This window comes from Hevea brasiliensis, chromosome 14 (genome assembly GCF_030052815.1).
Source record: "Hevea brasiliensis isolate MT/VB/25A 57/8 chromosome 14, ASM3005281v1, whole genome shotgun sequence".
Taxonomy (NCBI): Eukaryota; Viridiplantae; Streptophyta; class Magnoliopsida; order Malpighiales; family Euphorbiaceae; genus Hevea; species Hevea brasiliensis.
The window spans coordinates 879,052-885,094 of NC_079506.1; the positions used below are offsets into that span (position 1 = coordinate 879,052).

At 35.1% G+C, this 6,043-nt stretch overlaps 1 protein-coding gene across 25 annotated transcripts in view; it reads left to right on the plus strand.

Moving 5' to 3' along the window:
* Positions 1-5,797, plus strand: part of LOC110636787 (putative disease resistance protein RGA3) — a 72,943-nt gene extending 67,146 nt beyond the window's left edge. For 24 of the 25 annotated variants that reach the window (XM_058134479.1, XM_058134477.1, XM_058134478.1 and 21 more), the window contains 3 exons: positions 4,716-4,812; positions 4,915-5,000; positions 5,193-5,797. The gene's annotated coding sequence lies outside the window, so the exon portion shown is untranslated. The remainder of the gene's footprint in view (positions 1-4,715; positions 4,813-4,914; positions 5,001-5,192) is intronic. The other variant, XM_058134484.1, reaches the window with a different exon arrangement.
* Positions 5,798-6,043: the final 246 nt, after the last annotated feature.

Below are 6,043 nucleotides of genomic sequence, written 5' to 3' on the forward strand. Positions count from 1 at the left end.
CTGGTAGATCCAAAACATCCCAAATCCTTGACCCTGCACTTAGGTTTATTCATAGGCTGATGGCTAGCACCATATTGGGCAGAGGGACTAGTTCTCGTGTCAGGCAAATCTGAACTATTTATGTTATGGTGTGCATTTCACAAAGTTAAGGTATCTCCTGGTTACTTCTTTTGTGAACATGTGCTGCATATTGCCACCAAATCCATTGGTGACATTATTTTGGGTGGACTCATTACTGTCATAGCCAAGCATTTTGGTTTTAATCCTGCAGAGCACTCAATACCAGCACTCGAGGACACTTCCTATTTTGATACTGCACACTTAACCAAAACAGGTTCCATTTATCATATTTTGATATCGCCACCTGCAGCAGAATCGAGCCTATTGCACAAACTAAAACCCAACCTTTCACACCAGTCCCACAAAGACCCTACTACACCTACCCCACCCCTCGGCCTACTCAGACATTCCAGCTACCTCTGCCACCCCATTCCTCCTACAGCTGAACCTACCTCATCCACAGCACCTCCTGCATTCAACACTAAAGCCTTATTCACCTACCTTGACAGGCTTAGTGATGATATCTACTTTGTGGATAGGAAGCTTGACAGTGGTCTTGATACACTAAAGGATCGTCATGATCAGCTATTTGACCTTGTCATGGAAACCAGGAACAAACAGAAAGAACTGAAGGAAATGGTGAAGCAACTCATGATCTTTTTGGGCATGCCACCCCCACCTCCATCACCTCCTCCAGCACCATCTTTTCGACAATGCAGCAGCCTACCAAATTTCTTAGCAACATCCTTGGACAAAGGAAAACAATAGACATAGATTAGTGTTTATTTTACTTTTGTTCAATCTTGTAGGACCTTTTCTTTGTAAATATGTTCAAACATTTATAGTTTGTTTTGGATTTTGTTTGTTTGTTCTGAATTACTTTCTTTTAAATTCTATTTCTTTTGAAGTTTTATTGAATAGCTATTACATTAGTCTTCTTTAATTTTTATTGCACTTATTGCCTTTTTGTACATATTTGCCCATACTCTGTCTATATTTCCATACTTTTCCTGCTGGTTGTACATTTCCCCTTGCAAAGTCCCATGCAATGCTTTTTGTATACACTTTGCATGACTATGAATTTCCTCATGCATAACCTTTGCATAGCTCAGGTGCAACTCTTCTCGCTACTGCAGAATCGCAGTTGTATTTCCATTATGAAACTGTCCTGCATAGCCTATGCAACATCTATTGCCTCTTATGCAGCACCGCATGGCTTATGCACCTTAACTATGCACATGTTCTCGATAAAGACTTAACTCTGCATAACCTGTGACTTCTTATGCATCCTTTAACTTGAATTCTCATACTGTAACTCTTTCTTTTTGTTCTTAATTTTACAATTCTGGTCAATATTATTTGCTTTGAGTTTTGGATATCTATCGCTTGAGACATTGAGGACAATGTCTAATTTTGAGTTTGGGGTGCACATTTTGATTTTTAGCTTTATTTTTCACATTTTGAGTATAAGAGCATCTCATCCCATTTCATTTACATATATTGTAAATATTTTACATATACATCCATACATACATATTCATTACACATTTACACACACATTATACATCACTTAGAAATTGTACAAATTGCATACAAATAGGCTTCCTCCATTTAGTTCATGCATTACTCATTTTAGGAATCATACACCATGCATTAAAGCTTTTGCCAAATCCCTTGAGTATTGAAAATGTGCCTATGAGAGTGATTTGACTCACCTTTTAGTTGGGTTTGTGGATTGAAAGTTCCTAAAAGGTGCAAGGTTTTGAAGTGTCTATCCCTTGCCTATATCTTCTTAGCCAAAAAGCCACCCAACTAGTCATTTAGAGATTGGAGTGTTTAGAGGGAGTTATTGGATATAAGGTAGTCAAATGATGTCTCACCAATCCTAGAACAAATTTTCTAAACCGTTCAAGGCGAAATACCAGCTTGTACTTGAAAAGAGAGATGATTAGGCATTCTTTGATTTAAACCTTCTCATTTTAAACCTTTGGCCCTTTTCTTAATTAAAATTACCCTTGCAAACCCCTTTTGAGCCTTTTTATCCCTAATTTTTCTTGAATCCCTTATTGCTACCTAGCCAATGAACCAAACACTACAACCCTTTCCATGAGAATAATTATTTACAATATTAGGTACATAAATAAAAAAAAAAAAAAAAAAAAAGAGAAAAAGAAAAGAAAAGAAAAAAAATACAATAAAAGGGAGAAGAAATACTTGTCACCTTGTAAAAGTGCTAGTATATGTGCTTTTCACTATTGCCATTCAAAATGAAAGAAATCCACCCAAAGTATTAAAAGAAATGAGTTTGGGGGTGGCAATTTTAGGGACAATCATCAAAAGAAAATGCAAAATACAAGTTAAAGTATCAAAATGTCCCTCCATTTTTATGTGTTTTGTAAACTATGCTAGCACTTGACAATCCTCATTGTGTATTCTTCTCTCCCATATATAAAAAAAAAAAGAGAAAAAGAAAAAATATATAATAAAGTGTACCTGATGTTTCAAAATTGAAAATATTCTCATGCTTTGAATCCTTTTTACCCATCTTTCTTCTTAGCCTCATTTTGAACCCCATGGCCCCATTACATCCCTAAAAAGACCTTTGATCTCTTGATAGTACTAGCTACATTAGTGGAGATAGGAGTAGGGAATTTGCCTATGGGATTGGAAAATTATTCATTCATTCATTCAATTCCATCATTCCATATGGAGACACTTTAACTATTGATTGTTCTAGAATTCCTTTTGAGCATGACTCTCTCTTTTGATTGGTTGGTTTGGGGATTTTGAATGATAATTGACTTGATGGCTAAGCGGTGAAAGTTTGGATAAGCATTAGATTCTTTGCATTTTGAGGGATGGGTATATGGATTGTTGGTATGGCTAAAGGTGTATTAAGTTACTTTAATTGGTAATTTTCATAACTCCTTGGATAAGGCACCCCTAAAAACTTTGCATCACATTTTAAAGTTTGCTTGAGGACAAGCAAAAGCCTGAGTTTGGGGGTATTTGATGCACATATTTTGCATAGTCATTTAGGTCTAATTTCACAATCATTTTATTTGGTTATTAGTCATTTTTAGCTAATTTCATTAGTTAATTAGTTAGTTTTTCATAGTTGTCAATTTTGGTCTAATTTGTAATTTTTACTTTGTTTTGTAGGAAAAATGGTGTTTTTGAAGGACTAAAGAGAATTTTGCCATTGAGGAGTGTCTTCTACAGCAAAAAGATGCCAAAAACAAGTTTTCAAGCTGAAATATGCATAGACCAAACTGTGCATAACTTGCCGCATAAGCTATGCAGTTCTGCATAAGGAGGAAGATCACTATTCCAGAACCAGCCGAAATGTGCATAAGGAGACTGCATAGCTTATGCACATTCTCACCTCCCTTATGCAAGATTCACGAAATTGTGCATAACCTATGCACCAAGTCATGCAAACGCATAAGTGACCTGTAATCAGCTAAAATCGCATAAGGGATCGTGCATAACTTATGCATCCACTTATGCAGTCCCATAAAGAGTTCATTAATGAGCTGGCAGAAGATTCCCTTAATGTATTCCTCCTAGAACATACTATTTTAGGGCTCCATGTCAGAAAAATGCTATAAATAGTCCCATTTTCTCATTTTAGAGAGGAGGCAAGGAGAAAAGAAAGAGAGGAGGCTGAGGCAGAATTTGAGGAGTCATTTTCACCTTCCACACCATTTTCAACTAAGATTTGCAGATTTCTTTCTTTCTTTACACTTTTCTACATTTCTAGTGTTTAATTCCTTACTTCTTAGCTTAGATTAAAGCTTTATTTCCATTTAAACTCATCATATCTTGTAAGCATTATGGATAGTGAGTAGTTTACTTTTGATTCTGGAGTAAGGGTTGTAATATTTGAGATATTTTGTGGATTTTGATTGGGTAATCCATATTTTGTGGTCTTAATGAGTTTTATTCATTTCTTGTATGCTTAATGACATGCTTAATGTAGGATCCCATTGAGTAATGTTCTTAATCCATGGTTGAAGCACCGAAAGGAGAAGGCCTTGTGATAGATAATCAGGAAATTGGACTTAATTAACTTAGACCTAGAAATAGGCTAAGGATTAAGAGGATTCACAGATTAATTAAGGAACTTAATGGGTCTTAATTAATTCTAACTCCACGAAAGTAGGATTAGTTTGATTAAGGCACTCTTTGTCTCACTCGAAAGGGAATTCAAAGGATTTAAGAATTAATCTCCTTAAAACTCATAAGTTTCATAAGATTGGACAACCAATTTAAAATCCCAAAATAGCTCGAATATGAAATCCCGAACTCCGGAATCAGCTTTTTACCATTGTTAATTTCTAATCGAATTTAATCATTTGCCAATTTAAATATTGCCATATTTGAACTTGCTTATTTCTATTTGATGCAATTTTAGTTTAATTAATACATTGTTGAATAGAATATTAATTTTGCACATTTAGATTTCATACTCCATTACCCATTAATTCATCATTTTAATCTCATAAATACTTCAATTTAGTCAACTTTTATATCGAAAATTCAATCATTAACACAACTCCTAGTGGGATCGATATTTTTCTATACTACTTGTACGACCTGTGCACTTGCGGTTGGGACGCATCACATTCTGCAACTATTGTCTTCAATTTCAGAGTTTGGAAGTTGATAATGGTTCTAATTTGTTGAAAGATGCCAGAAAAGAACAGTTGTGAATTGGCCTCTCTTGTGCAAGGAAGGTTTTTTTTTTGGGTATGTTCATCACCTTCACATGCATTGCTATGAACATAATCCAAGTATAAATTATTTGTTCTTTTTTTTAAAAAAAAAAATTCATTTTCTATTTTTTGACAGTCTGGTGCATTGTGCAAAATTTTCAATCTATATGGACCCAATTGCAGTTTAGACTTTAAAGGAAACCTTGCGGGCACAACTACATGGTACTCATCTCAGTTATTTTCTCCAAATATGTTAATTTTCACAAAAGCCATTTGGAATTTGGGAAAAGGTGTCTTTTGGATTTAGAAGAGTTCCGAGTTTCAATTTTTCAATTTATTGTTACATTACTTTTAATCTTGTGTGTGTCTATGTGATTTATAAACTTCTTCTTCTGTGTTTTTCTTTGTGTGTAGTGAAAGAGAAGCCCATCCATCGATCAAAGCTTTGGAGTTATCTTGTGCCAATTTGTCTCTTGTTGACTCATCTAATTCTATTGTGGTTGAATCGAATTCAAAGAATGTTGTTTCTTGGGTTCTTAAACCGGATTCCACTCCTTGGCAACTATCATTGGTGATTAACTCCATTGTGACCAGCATTGAATCCCTTCCACCTGTTTACCTTTTGCTTCTGCTCACGAGAATCCAACTCAGTTGCAGATTTGTTGGCCAAACAAGGTTCAAGGCGCAATGAAGATTTCATTGCTTTCTTATAAATCCTGGTTTGAAATTGTTGGATGTATTTGTGTATTCAGCATGTTTCTTTTGTTTGTTTGTTTGTTGTTTTTCTCTTGAGATGTGAGCTGGCTTTTGGTTCCAGGATTGTATCCCTTTGGTTCTAGGCTTGTAGTTTTGTTCCGTCCAGGTTTTTTACTTAGCATGTGTCATCCTAGGTTGGGTGTACTGGGTAGGTCTAATGACCTGGGTTTAGTTGGATAACACATGCTAAGTTTTTCCTAGATTTATTAATAAAATAATTTTACTTATAAAAAATAAAAAGTGCAGTCTAGCATTGGAGAGCATGGATCAAGCTTCCTCAACATAAATTTGGATTGAATTTGGACTTTGAGTTGGGGTCAGGAAGTTGTTCTGTTTGGAACTCTGCTTTCGATTTTATTAGCAAACTGAAAGAATTGCAATACTAACAATAACAGTATCTCCAATTGTAGAAATCAACTTCAACGGATTTTTGTGGATGGATTGATAAAAAATGTGAAAGCTTTCATCTAGCAGCTCCATTTTCCAAGAAGATAACGGTCTTTGCTTTG